This window comes from Siphateles boraxobius, unplaced genomic scaffold, assembly GCF_051911475.1.
Source record: "Siphateles boraxobius isolate OS27281-9 unplaced genomic scaffold, OSU_SipBor_1 26, whole genome shotgun sequence".
In the NCBI taxonomy this organism is placed as follows: Eukaryota; Metazoa; Chordata; class Actinopteri; order Cypriniformes; family Leuciscidae; genus Siphateles; species Siphateles boraxobius.
The window spans coordinates 21,030,565-21,046,699 of NW_027508876.1; positions in this window are offsets into that span (position 1 = coordinate 21,030,565).

Here is a 16,135-nt window from a genome sequence, read left to right on the forward strand (position 1 = left end):
TATATATAATAATTATAATAATAAATAAGATTGTACTATTATAAAAAAAACGAGGGTAATGCTTTAGGGTCCAATTCTCACTATTAACAGTAGTTGCTTATTAGCATGCACTAGGACATTGGCTGTTTATTAGTACTTATAAAGCACACATTAATGCCTAATTCTTCATGAGCATATTCTACATCCCTTAATCCCACACAATACCTAAACTTAACTACCTTACCTATTATACTATTAACCCTAACTATTACTAAGCAGTCATTATGAGTTTATTGAGGCAGTCTTAGTTTATAGTTATATAGAATTTGACCTTAATCTAAAGTGTGACCAAAATTTTAATTATTATTAATAATAATAATAATAATAATAGAATTAAAATGGCGTGGGTTTGTGGGAAGGGATTGATTTGGGCTTTGTTAACAAAATAAAAAACTGAAACTGATGTCCTTTTTTCTATTGTGTTACAACTCATCTTAAATACTTTTTAACAACAGCACTCATTGTACTTGATATTAACAATTAGCAATAAGTTGTAGATCAAAAAAACAAAACAAAATCTGATCATACGAGTATGGAATGATAGGAATGTTTCAGGAAGAACAAAGGATGTTGTCCTACTTGGGAAACAGTGTGACAGCCCTAACGGTCAAACCATTATTGGTTAATGGGAGTGTTGTTCTTGTGTTATGCTATTTACTTGTGTTATGCTATTTAATGGGAGTGTTGTTCTTGTGTTACGCTATTTACATTACGTTTGTTTTCTCATTGCTGTGTTCGATACAAAGGCTTCAGACAGAGTTCAGGAGAGTTCTGTGTATGAAAAAAAGTAATCTTTTTAACCACATCACACTCCAGAGCTTGTAATGAGCTACAATTACATTCATTCCTACAGACCATTTGCTGGTAATGTAATCAGGTGCGTTTCATATGGCGCTCTATATATGGCCTTTCCAGACCTCTCATATCTCCATGAGGTCTTTTGCGGTCTTTCTCTCTTCCTTTCCGAGGCAGACATCGCCGATCTTCAGTCCCCTGCGCATGTGTTATCTGAGGACGCATGGACCCTTGCAGTGTGGCCCTTAGTGGAAGTTCACTCATGACAGAGTGATTTAACGGTGCTGCGTGTGGGATCCCCCGCCACGTTCGGGTCAATTTCCATTTCGAGGGTGCAATGTGACCCCAATGAGACGCCTGCTTTAGCACCGTAGCATTAAATGATGTCCCAGATTCCCCTGAGCAATGCTGTGCAGAGACCTCAATCTCACGGGTGAGCTTGAGTGGAGACGCGGTCGACAGGGGTACGTACGCGAGCGCACGGCCCCTGGGTACGTTCAAGAAAAATTTGCCATGAGCAATTATTGAGAGTTTTAACATGACAGGTCTATTCCAGGTTTAAATCCGGAACAGAGAGGAGAAGTGTACTGACAGTCATGTGAAAGGGTGGAATTACCGCCATTCCTTCCCTCGGATGACTCTCTCTATCCTCTTTTCTGCCCTCAGGGCTTCTGTGCAGTGTGCCTTTTGGATGTTTACACATCATTACCGGCATCTCTCACATAGTCCTGCAAAATTCAGATGTGCATCAACAGCAGGAAAGGAGTCAAGCGTGAGAGAGTGGAACTAGTGCTGTAACGTTCGCTTATTGAAGACGATACACCGCCTGACATCGCAACAATTAGTCATTGTCAATGTAAAAAAAAAAGTTGGTGCCTTAAATTTTTAAGTACAGTCAACTTGGATTTTTAAGTCACTGCAACTTAAATTAGATTAAACTGACTTAAAAGATTAGTTGAATCTTGTATAACTTTAAAAAAAAAATTGCTTAACTTATTTGGATGAGTTAAAGCAATGTAAAAACATATGTTGTCATAACGTATTGATCATATCATTTTTTACAGAGTGCCAGTATTATAGGGCACATTTGTATTGTGTATATAGCAATAAAAAGATAGATTTGGTTTCCTGAAGTAAAATACCAGTGCTTGCAAGGAAGCAAAAGAATAGCATTAAAGCTGAAGTGTGAATTAATGTCTGTGCCACAAACATTAACAAATGGAATTGCAAAAATAATAATTTTTGTTGAACAGGTTTCCCAAACACTCTAAGCTAAATAAATTGCAAGAAATTGTGTAGAAGAAAAAGTTGTTATATAATAATACAAATGTACAAAACTTGATAGCAGAAAATACAATTTTTTATATCAATTTTAATCATTTTCAAATAAAAAAATTCTTAAACGTACATCATAATCATTGCCTTGTCATTCGAAGATGAGTAGTAAGCCATAAGTGATTATGTATTTAAATTTGTATTACAAAAGCCCACTGCCATTTGATAAAGATTAAAGCAGATCATCAGTAAGATTCCTAGCAAAAGAAAGTCATTCCCTTCAAAGTATCAGAGCAGAGAGAGAGAGAGAGAGAGAGAGAGAGAGAGAGACAGAGAGAGAGAGAGAGAGAGAGAGAGAGAGAGAGAGAGAGAGAGAGAGAGAGAGAGAGAGAAAGAGATTCTGGTGAGCTGCAGACACGTTAGACAACAGTGGCAATGAAGCATTGGCAGAAAGTGATAATTGTTTTAATTAATGATAATGGTTTTAATGATTCAACATTTTGGCTAATTGATTATGATTGATTGCACATTACTGAACAAGGAAAGTGAATCAGGGAGGTAATCAGGGATATGACAGCACAGGTCAACACTGCAGCGCGAGAGATTCGAGAACATACAGTACACATGCTAATCAGGCCCAGAGAGATGGCAGACACCAACACTGCCTGTCTGTCTGCCTGCTTGCAATATACCGTCTGTCTGATCGCCTATATATCTGCTATTACACAACAAGTGTAGTTATACTGCCCATCGTCCTATGTTTGGCCATTGTCCTGTAACGGTGCCCACACTTAGCCGAGCGAGCAACAGAAGAAGAAACTGTATGCAGTACCAAAATCTGCCGAAATCGCGTTTGAGAGAGACTGCGTGTGATATAAAATGCAGGAACTGTCAGTTTATATGTGATTATTAATTATGAATATCTAGAGTGAATGCTGCTATTGACCAATCAGAAGCAATTATTGCAGGGTGCAGTTAATATGCATCTGAATGGACAATTAGGGGGTTTTGGTTTGGTTTCACCATTTTCCTGTCTGGGACATTAAATACCCAAATTGTGGATCTCTGCTAAAGTGCATTCAGCTCTAAGCTCTGAAGTGGAACGCCTCAACTGTTTAAAATGAAGAATAATGTTTTAACTTAAAAATAATAGTGATATTTTTTCCTATTTTTCCTCATAATTAGTGAGTTATGGCGGTTCATATTTTGTATTTTTAGTTGTGATCTTTTCTGTTGCCGTTCCGATGCTCATTATATGAACCTCACACTGCTGCCACACCTCTTATGGTGTTAACATTTGGAGTACAGTCGCATCTATTACAAAAATCGTCTTGGATAAACACTCAAAAACTGTTGGCAAACACAAGCCTTCATTTTCACATTCCTCTACTCACTAGGCCTAATGAGCCACACAGAGTTTTTAGTTTTCACTGGCCTGTATGTGCAATTTTACTCAGTTTTGCATGAAGGTGCATGTGTTTACAAGAGCTGTGTAAAGTGCAAGCTACCTGTGATAATTGCAGTTGTTTGCGTACTTGAGAAAATGCCAATCTTTGTGCAATAAATGGGGGGCATGGAGGGCATTCTAGAAAGAGTCACACTTTTAAGCCTCATCACACTGGTGTCCATGAAAGGTACCACTCATCCAGGCCACTCTATGTTAATTTGGGGGGCCACTGAGAAACAGAGGGGTTGTCTGAGCCTTGTTGTCCTACCTTACGCCTAGCCCAGGATGTAATTGTGCCTTCACCTGTTCCTCCAATCTCCCTGCTGTTAGTCGCATTTGGAGGACACTCATCGGGAGAGGAACCCATCAAAACCTGCCTGCCAGAGTTGCTTCAAAAGCCCTGTACATGCAAATATCGCACCCCTTTTATGTCACATTGGAGAGTGGAGTGACCTCTGCCCTCTGCCCTCCACTCTCAACTACTTATCCCTTCTGCATTTCCCCTCTGGAGGTGGCATCTCTGCGAAGAGGTTGACTGGGTTAGACTTTAATTAATGAAATGTATGATAATGTGATTTCTGTAATAGAATGACATAGTCTAATGGTGTTGTGTGATTATGATTAATACAGCACTTTACAACATGAAAATCCAGCCAAGGGCTAAATGACGGCCCTCTTTGATTCCCGACCTCGACCCACCAAAGAAACTGGACAGACTGACCCGATCAGAACGAGTTTAATTTACAAGCTCAGGTTATTTCAGATCCTTTGATTTGATATTTACATGGTTAATCTAAAAAACAGCCCAAATGTTATCTGGGCGAACATGACAACTCTCATTATCAGTTTTTTTTTTTTTTGTGAAGGTTATGCCAAGGATACAGACAAACCGTCTCCTGGAGGAACGGAGAACTTTCACAGGTGTCTGCGGAGGAGCGTTAGTCACCCTCTTACCTTGTGAATTCGATAATTAATACTGTAATTCAACTAAAACCACTCGGCGTGAGCCGTAATGAAAACTGATGTAGCTACTCAGCACAGTGAGCATCACAGGTGGGCCCAAATTAATGTGCAAATAGAGCTAAATTGCCTGTGCTTAGTGTTTTCGTCAGCACCATTTCAGTTTGTTGGAACTATCAGTAATTAATTCTGATATAACAAAGTCATAAATTTAAGGTTAAACGCCGGGATTACCTTCAGATGCAGTGACAGGGGGCTCATTTGAGAGTCCCAGCTGGGATCCAACATCTCACCATTACTGAGAGATCAGATTAACCCTTTGAGATAAAGAACAACTACAAAATGCTGTCAACTGTGATTAGTGGACTAAGATACTCAGATCCCCATGAAGATGAAAAATACATTTTGTGACGGCTTTGTAAAATATCAGTGTTGGCTTTAAAACCATCTTCGGATTATTTGACATGAAGGGTAAAGGTTAATTTTGTTTTGTTTTAGACAATTTCTGTGTGAAAGACGTGAATCAAAACATTTTTATTCTGCTTGCTTCTTTCTTTTTTCTTCAGCAAACCATCTCATTTACTGGTGTCTGAAAACAAACCACAGACAAATCAGAGAAATAATCACACATTTATGAATATTTAATATCATAGTCACGGCAAATAAGGCAAGTAATTAGTGGTTTCCATAAATTTGCAAATTGTTATTTCATGTTGATGAAAGAGCTTCAGTTTTCCTCATAAATTATTCATACATCAACAAAAGTTTAGCGGAAAGAAATGAAAAGGAATGAAAAGTGAAAATTGCTGGACTATGTTAACACACACACAGAAATACTGGAAAATATATTTGACAACAAAATGTTGATACTGAGCTCAGACAATGGCATTTATCCTAGACATACAGCGAGATTTACATATAGTTTTTTTTAAAGTAGTTTATTGTCATGTGTACAAGTACCGTATACAAAGCACAATTAAAATCATGCAAAAAAAGAAATAATAAGCATAATTAAGTTTTTTGCCTTCATAGTCAAACCTTAAATCACCTACATGTTGAGGAGAGCAGTAAACAGCCTTTAAGTAGAAATTGTGTAAAAAAACAAAAACAAAGATAATGTCTTAATAAAAATCTAAAAATGCAAAAAAGTTTCCTGAGAGGGTTAGGACAGGAGTTTGCAATCTTTTAGATGCCACAGAGCCCCAGATAGGGTCATCTTTTTGTGAGGGACCCCCATTCTAAATTTTAAAAGGCAGCTATATATTTTCAAGTATAAAGATATATAAATATGCAAAATATTTAGGTTATATTGTAGCATTATTACATTTTATTCTGCACACTATAGTACTGTGCTGTTAGATGTATTATATCAATCAAATTTATATTATTAATTTTTTAATTTTTCATGTTTTTCTCTAAACTTTTCCACGGACCCCCTATACAACCTGACAGCCTGACTTAGGAGGTAGAAAATATCATTATAAAACCATTAGAAGACCCGACCATTATAAAAAACATTTTGGAAGCAAATCTTTGAATTTCTAGGCCAGATCGTCAATCCTTTCCACATCCTCCAAATAACTCATCCACAAACAAGGAACATTAGCGAAAAGAGCCTCTTTGTGTGTGTGTGTGTGTGTGTGTGTGTGTGTGTGTGTGTGTGTGTGTGTGTGTGTGTGTGTGTGTGTGTGTGTGTGTGTGTGTGTGTGTGTGTGTGTGTGTGTGTGTGTGTGTGTGTGTGTGTGTGTGTGTGTGTGTGTGTGTGTGTGCATTTAGTGGGGTGGGGTGCAGGGGTTAATGTTTTGGTGGAGCCGTGAGACGCAGTGAGTCAGAAAACAAGAGGAAAACAAATCTGTGATCTGGAACTTCCCAAGCACCCACTCAGGAGGGATTAATGAGGAGTACACCGCTGTGAAATTACGTGCCCTTTGAGTCAAGAAAATGGCCTTAGTGGTGCATGACCTTGAAATGAGGTGAGACAAACCTCACCTGAACCACAATTAACAACGTTGCATGGGCCGATTTGACATTAGCAGACAAAAGAATACAAAAGTCAATATTTTATGTGGAAAAATCCGTTTTCAACCCGCTTCGGGGCTCATTTCCCAAGGCCCAACGCGAGCAGCCTGAAACCACGCTTGATTAAAAGGTATTACGGAATAAGAACACTTGCTCGCCAAGCGGATGTTTGTTTGTCTTTGTCGACCGGTGGCCGCTTTTATCTTTTGTGTAATTCTCTGTCTGCTGAAATGTGTTTAAAGAGATGAATTGGGATTGGAGGAACCGTCCTGACATGATTATGAAGGATTCATCGGGAGCCATCTGCCATGGTTATGAAAGGGGGTGAGGGTGGGTTCGCACGGCGAGTGTGGAGAGACAGCGGACCTTCTGTTCAGCAGTCTTCCTGCTATCACACAATAGACAAGCCTTTTGCGTGTTGAATTAACACACTTGCGCATCCAGCTCGCCTTCGGGAGGGACGGTTGTGGGGTCGGGCAGACGAAGGTACGAATTCGTACGGATGCGGCCAAAAGCGCAGAAAATCTGTGATACTTTCCCAGAGCGAAGTCCAGGTAACAGAAGGACGAGGGTTCTCGCTGAACATATAGTTTACGTCATATTCACACACCAGTTGGAGGAATTTAAGGAGCAGATGGGTTCTATTGCTCATCAAAACGTCCAGTTGCTCTTCAAAAAGACGAGGCCGGAAATGAAGCCAGCGTGAGCCTGTTCTGATGGTATATAGGAGATATGCTTGAAAATCACACATTGTTTTTTCTCACTATTTAAATTTGTCTTCGGGTAGCAACTGACTGTACAGACCAACATAAATCTGTCTCTGATTGGATTATTACTGTATTTGCATGACACTGGTTTTCAAAATAATTTAAGTCTTTATACTTTTTATCATTTTAAAAAGAGAGAGGTGGATAAAAACAACTGTAAAAACTAAATTCTGGCAAAAGACTAAAAAACATGAAATAACACAAAAGACTGTAGAAACAAGATTCTGGCAAAATACAAAAAAAAACATGTAATAACACAAAACATGAAATGTGACACAAAACACCATAATGCTCATAACTGACAACCTTTTAAAAAATACACAATCAAATTATATTTCATGCAGGGACTTCTGGGATTGTAATATTCTCATTTTACTTACAAAGAAACAATTTTACTAATAATATAATGTAAATGTGCTTTCTTATCATATATACAGTGTAAATTCTAATTAGATTCATACTTTCTACTCCCAAAGCCATACATCCTGCAGTATTTTGCAATACAATTACAGTTACGGTTAAACAATTAACACATTTTGTATTGTAGCATTTGACAATTTCTCCCATAATTTATTTTTTGTTTTTTGTTTTTTTACTAATCTATTGACTAAGTATTGATAATCCAAACTAAAAGTATTTTTGACAAAGTTCGACAAACCAAATTTTCAAGATAGTGTTGACCAAATGGTAATGTTTAAAAATCAGTCACTGAAAACCCATATTGATAGACCACTGTTCTCGATATTGGGGGTGACACGTCCAGCTGAATGATTTTAAATGATTTGAACATCAAAACCAAACAAGTGAAATGGATGTAGAGGCCTAGAGCCAGATTTACTGACATGATTCTGTTGCATTAACAGTCTAACAACTTTTATTTCTGCTACTTTAGTCAGTTTTGAGCGAGCAGTTTCTCTTTAAAGACCCTGCATCGCGTTTCACTTGCCACCGATGCTGTGGACATAAAATCTCACTATAAAAAGATTTATATCACTCGCTTTAAAACTTGATTTATATTGAACGTCTTTAGACCATTTCTCCTCTAAAAAAAAGTCAGCGATGTGCACACAATAGACAGGACGATCATTACCACAGTAAAAGGTGGTTGTGGCAAGTCTTTTCATCCTTGTAGGAGAATTAAATTCCACATGACTGCACCTTAAAAAATTCAATTGAATCATATATCGTCAGTTTAGCTCGAGGCAGAGCAAGCATCACGTCCAAAGTGATCATAACTGCTGTGAATTGTGGCCCGTAACCTCTGAAGTAAACGGTCAGAAATCTCAGCGCCGTCTGGGCATCTTTTTGACAGCCCGTTACGAAGATAAACCCAAGGAGAATCAGAAGCAAATAATCCCCAGTGATTCGCTCTCTTCCCTGCATTGTTTTAACATAGTGCCTCCACCTATTACAATCCTGCCATCACTTCACATTACAGGTCAAAGTTATGGTGCTTAATTACATGCCGCCTGCTCCCCGCTTCTAATAACCTGTCATTTGGGGGGAATTTGAATGTCACACCATATTGTGGAGCCGTAATGGCGTCCGGCAGATCCACTGATGGGACGTTTTAGGACAATTATAGGAGATATTCAAATCGCAGGTGGGATATTGAGTGACCCGCAGCATATACAGATTTTCCGTCACTGTCTGAGACACACACACACACACACACACACTTCCTCCTCCACACTCAGAACTTGACCCCGCGATCCTCCGCGCTTGACATTGACAAAATGAACGCCTCTGCCGCCGAAATAGTTTAACTGTAGCCTGATCGCTTTTATTATCCTTCTAATCCAGATATCAGCTATTTCATCAGGCCAGAAGATATGCATGTCATGAATTATTTTGACACGGGGACCTTTTAATTTTCTCCAGCAATATTTCATCCCACCAATCAGCGGCTGAAGTCAGCGGTGCCGCGCGGCCGTGGCGGTGTTAGAGGACAGTGCTCTCCCGGCGGCTTCAAATCATCTGGGAGCTGTAATGAGCTATGGACACAATTATTATCATCTCCTGTGCTCACACATTTCATCAGCCCAAGGGGGGCAGATGCAAGATCACATGCACAGGGAGCCTTAAAAAGAAGCTATTCTATGTAAAAGTGTTATGCTCCATAACATTCTGGGATAAATTTAACTCTATTGATGAAATTTATTGGAATTATTTTGAGTCAACCTTGTGTTTATAGTAATGCACTTACTTTGAAAATCTAGGGGCTGACATAGCACCGAATTTTCTGTGTTTTGAAAGTGTAGCAATAATATCAAGACATAATGATATGATATTACACATAGACATAATAAGGGGAGGGGAAAAACCACTTATACAAAAAAAGCAATTTAAGAAATCATAATACTCAATATGGCGGCTATAAGAATGGAAGAAAATGCAATTTCACCATGTACAACATGATCCTGGATCAAAATTTTTGTTTAACCTGGAACAACATTCCAATTAACCAATCAGATTTGAGGGACAAGTTCACAGTTTAGGTGAAGTTTAGGCTTACAACCAGGGGCTTTTTAAATAAGACTACGCTAAATAGATTCGGGGACATTCACAAGATGGCCACCTAGTGGACTGATATTATATATCTTATTGTGAACGATTTATCCATGTCTATGTATGATTGTTTTTACATCTTTTGACCTCATAATGTTTAATCAAAATGTCATAACTTAATCTTCTGGTGAAAATGGCAGTTTTCTGACTGGTGGCGTATGCGGCTTCTCCATTCATTTAGTCCACTTTAACCCAACCACTCCACAATGGACAGCAAGCTTGCTTTAATTTTTGTGAGCAACACCCTAATTTTTTTTCTTTTGTGATAATCCATTACACTCTAATGTTCATCAGAATAAGAAATAAAAAACTGTGAGAGCTCAACGCATTGCAACTACTTACAACACAAGCAAATACAGAAGTGCGTTGTAAATACTTGCAACTCAACCAAATACAAAAACGCAATGCAAATACTCACAACTCAACCAAATACAGAAAAGCGATGCAAATACTCGCAACTCAACCAAATACAGAAACGCAATGCAAATACTCACAACTCAACCAAATATAGAAACGCAATGCAAATACTCCCAACGCAACCAAATACAGAAACCCACTGCAAATACTCGCAACTCAACCAAATACAGAAACGCAATGCAAATACTCGCAACGCAACCAAATACAGAAACGCAATGCAAATACTCGCAACTCAACCAAATACAGAAACTCGCTGCAAATACTCACAACGCAACCAAATACAGAAACGCAATGCAAATACTCGCAAATCAACCAAATAGAGAAACACGCTGCAAATACTCACAACGCAACCAAATACAGAAAACGCAATGCAAATACTTGCAACTCAACCAAATACAGAAACGCAATGCAAATGCTAGCAACTCAACCAAATACAGAAACGCAATGCAAATACTTGCAACTCAACCAAATACAGAAACTCGCTGCAAATACTCACAACGCAACCAAATACAGAAACTCAATGCAAATACTTGCAATGTATTCAAAAACATAAACGCACTGCAAATACTCGCAACGCATCCAAATACAGAAAGACGTTCCAAATACTCACAACACAATACAGAAACGCGTTGCAAATACTTGCAACTCAACCAAAAACAGAAACACAACACAAATACTCGCAACTCAACCAAATACAGAAACTCGCTGCAAATACTCACAACGCAACCAAATACAGAAACGCAATGCAAATACTCGCAAATCAACCAAATACAGAAACATGCTGTAAATACTCACAACGCAACCAAATACAGAAACGCAATGCAAATACACGCAACTCAACCAAATACAGAAACAAGCTGCAAATACTCACAACGCAACCAAATACAGAAACATGCTGCAAATACTCACAACTCAACCAAATACAGAAACGCAATGCAAATACACGCAACTCAACCAAATACAGAAACACGCTGCAAATACTCACAACGCAACCAAATACAGAAACACGCTGCAAATACTCACAACTCAACCAAATACAGAAACACAATACAAATACTCGCAACTCAACCAAATACAGAAACGCAATGCAAATACTCGCAACTCAACCAAATACAGAAACGCAATGCAAACTCGCAACTCAACCAAATACTGAAACTCGCTGCAAATACTCACAATGCAACCAAATACAGAAACCCGCTGCAAATACTCGCAACGCATCCAAATACAGAAAGACGTTCCAAATACTCACAACGCAATACAGAAACGCGTTGCAAATACTTGCAACTCAACCAAATACAGAAACACAATACAAATACTCGCAACTCAACCAAATACAGAAACACAATGCAAATACTCACAACTCAACCAAACGCGCTGCAAATACTCACAACTCAACCAAATACAGAAACGCAATGCAAATACTCGCAACTCAACCAAATACAGAAACGTCCTGCAAATACTCACAACGTAACCAAATACAGAACGCAATGCAAACTCGCAACTCAACCAAAAACAGAAATGCTCTGCAAATAATCGCAATGCAACCAAATACATAAACGTGCTGAAAATACTCGCAACGCATCCAAATACAGAAACACATTCCAGATACTCGCAACGCAATACAGAAATGCGTTGCAAGTACAGAACATGCTGCAAATACTCGCACAGAAACCAAATACAGAAACAATCTGCAAATACTCGCAACACAACCAAATGCAGAAACACGCTTCAAATACTAGCAATGCATCCATATACAGAAACACACTGCAAATAGCACAAAGCTCAACATGCTGCAACTGATGCAAACAGAAAAAAACTGACCTGAGAGGTAAGTTTTGTTGTTTATTTTAGCACCTTGATCGAATGTGCATTGTGAGTATTTGCAGCGTGTTTTGGTTTTTGGTTGCGTTGTGAGTATTTGCAGTGTATTTCTGTATTTGGTTGCATTGTGAGTATTTGCAGCAATGCATTGTCAAACTTATGAAGATGTTTTCTTAATTTGCTGGGGGTTTTTTTCTATTTGCATGTGTGTTTTCTAGAGTTGCAGCACGTTGAGCACTCTCGGCCACCGTAAGAAAAGCTCTGCACTACTTCCATTACATCCACTGAGTCCACCTTCAACGGACAATTTAAACAACGTTACAGATCAAATGATAAACATTTTTACTGAAGACTTGTATTTAAAAGTACTTTAACCAAAAATACAAGCTTCAAATTTATGCTTTTAAACACTCCAGAATGTCTTGTCTCATAGACTTCCATTGTGTGTTTATGTATGTTTTTGGAGGTTTTGACAAACTGAGAGATGATTCAAAATCATTTTTGGTGGTAATCTAATATCAACAGTGTTCATAGATTGCTTTTTTTATTTATTTAACAAAGATGATTGTTTTAAGCTTGCTAATTCCACTCTAAGAAATATATGCTCAATCATAAAATATTATTTAAAAAAATAAGAAACAGACTGCCTTATAAACACATCGAAAATAGTAATCGATAATTTGAGGGGCCACAAGACCCATATTTAGACTTGTGTACCATGTTTCTGTCTTGTTGCATCTAACCTCACTGTATCTTGATTTCTAGAAATAAATGTATGTGGAAAAGCTGGTCTCATTCCTAAATCTGTGAATCTATGACCTTCTCCCAACCAGGTGATGAGCCTAGATTTAAAACGAAACATTACAGAACATTACACAAGACGCCATTCCATCAGCCTTTGAGGAAAAGAAAAATGTTTCAATTAAATCTCCAGTATCAGCACCAGCGCTGATTACACACACTTTCACATCCTCAAAAAGTTATTTGACATAAATTACAGGTGTCACATCATTTTCCAGCACATAGAATGTAATTTACGGCCGATCCCATTGACTGGGAGCTGAACCTCGAATAAAATCGCCAAACTGCCTGGGCAATAAGATGCACCTTTCTCTCCCATCAGCACACAATCAGTCCGCCGGCCAGAGGCAGATTAACAATGCAAATACTGCTCATGATAGTAACGACACATTTATGCACAAATACTGAGCTGTGGTCGATATCTTTCAGAGCCAGGAAGGTTTGGAGCCATTGGTTTTATCAATTTCCCTCTTCAAATAAAATGAACTGCCTTGTAAGAGGATGGAAGAGATGCATCTGTAATACTCAATAAATTAAAACATGTTTTAGTGGAGCTCACAGCATCACCGTATTTGTCTTCAAGGTGAGTTTAAAGGTCTTAATGACAGTTTGTTTTTCAGTCAAATGTGAAACAATGAAAAACTGCAGTTATTTTAAATTTGCATACACTGTACATTGCATGAGTCTTAAATAACAAAGAGAGTTTTTCTATAGGTTGTTTTCTACATATATCAGTATTGTGTTTATGAACCAAGTTCAGTGAATTTATGAATATAAGTGGGACACTTAATGTGTAATTGTGTATATTCTTCAATTAATATTTTTTTGGAATGGGATGACATTTAGCCATGTGTATCATTTAAAAAAAAACAAATCAGAAAGTGCCTCAATTTACTCTCCCTAACGTTGAGACCTATTTGACATAAAATAAACCAATAAAGCATGAAATAGGCCTATTGTGTCGTGTTTGCCAACTCATAAGTTAGACATTAAAGTGAATATGATAAACTCATATTGTCAGAATGACAATATGTACCTTAGGTTGCTAAAAATGTGGCACTTCCTGTTTACCTTTGTAGTAACTGCCAACAAATGAAATTGTATCAAAGCTCTTTCCCTTTTTATTCTCACTTGATTCATATTATATACAATTCTAAATATAATTTTGAAAAGTTTTAAAGGTTTTTTTTATAAGTATTTAATAGTTCTAAAAAAATCTTTAAAAGAATGTACAGGATTGACATAATGGGATTTCTCTCATAATTTGTACTTTTAAAATATTTGAAAAATCTTCAAAGGATCCTAAACTAAAATTCTCAAAAAATGATTGTGTGAGTGGGACTTTTATATGGACTAAATATTATAATGTATTATATATATTGACTAAAAAGTATATATAATAACTAAAATATTCTTCAAAATTTCTACTTGATCTAAATAACTTTGATTGTTGGTTAAATTTGTCAGGATGATTTAGTCACATTACATAACATTTTTGCCTAGAATTTTATTCTAGTCAATACCATAGAATAATGTTACCATGTGAAGCAATTTTTTTAGGTTACCTGAAAAGCACTTTTTACAGACCCGGATCTTATTTGATTTGTAGATTTTTTGACGGATCTTTGGTAACACTTTATTTTGATGGTCCCTTTGGAAAATTCTGTTGACTATAAGTAACTTTGCAACTTCATGTCAACTAACTTTCATTAGAGTATTAGTAGACTGACTGCTTAATATCTGCTAACTCTTTATTGTGATGGTCCTCCAACAGACATACTGACTATAAGTAACTTTGCAAGTAAATGTCAACTCATTCTTACCCTACCAGTCTACTAAGTCTCTACTAATACTATAAGGAGAGTTAGTAGACATGTAGGTGCAACGTTACTTATAGTCAACAGAATGTGTTAAAGGGACCATCAAAATAAAGTTGGTTGCAAACAATGACAGGAAATTCATAAGGTGGGAAGGAGCCAACATGTAAAGCGGTTATCAGAATGGGTCTTAGTCTCAATAAACACTTGCGCACGGCCCTCATAAAGCTGTCATCAAACACTTAAGCACATGACAAGGCAAAACATGCACTTTGTCCTTAACTTTGATCATTTAGTTAGGAAGCAGCACTTCACTGAATGAAAATCATAGCAAACCAGCGCCTCCTAGTGTCAGGACTGACACATTTACTGTAATAAAAGTTCCAGACATTTCACCAGAGGCTTGGAGAGGTCTCACGGCGTAGCTCTGGCTTTTGAAAGCCTATAGTACTGACACAATTACCCCCAGCTAAACCTGCCATACGAGCACAGTATGGAAGCCATATGCATGTTTTCTAGGCCCGTGGCCCAGTTGCAGTAGCTGACCCACTTCACATCACGATAGTGCCATAGGGGTCTTTCAGAGATGAAGGTGTGTATGTTGTAAAAGGTGCATGGTGATGATTGATGAGGTTTCCGGCGGCTTTCTCTCTGCAAGGCCTGTTGGAAGAGCAAAGCAGACTTTGCCCTGATATCTCCCTAAACACAAACCTGATATGCTGCTACACTTGTTAAAACGAATCTAGAATTGGACTAGGAACTTGTTGATTTCCTTATCAAAGCTCAGTGATCTAACACCAATCTGACCATGTCTCTGCTAACTATGCAGGACTGGAGGAGCTGGGTGTCCCTTATGGCTCTTTACACCAACCGTCATGAACAAAACAGATTTCCTGCCCTCCGCTCTCTTTCTCTTCTTCTACTGCAGGCCATAGAGAAATTATACTAGAAAGGAAGTATTAAAGGGATAGATCAGCCAAATTTCTGTCATCACTCACTCACCCTCATGTTGGTCCTAAACCTGTATGAGTTTCTTTCTTCTGTAGAACATAAGATATTTTAAAGAATGATGGTAACCAGACAGACGGCATCCATCGACTTCCATAGTATTTTTTTCCCTATGTAAGTCAATGGCTAACTGTCAACTCTTCGATTACCAGCATTCTTTTAAAGATCTTCTTTTGAGTTCAACAGGAGAAAGAAACTCATACAGGTATGGAACAACATGAGGTGGGTAAATTATGACAGATTTTTTTTTTTATTGATCAAATTGACAGTAAACACTTTTTCATTATTACAAAAAAAAGCTATTTTAAATAAATGCTGTTCTATTCCTGAAAAAAATATATGTCGAATAAAATGTTTCTTGAGTACCAAATCAAATATTAGAATAATTTCTGTAGGATCAT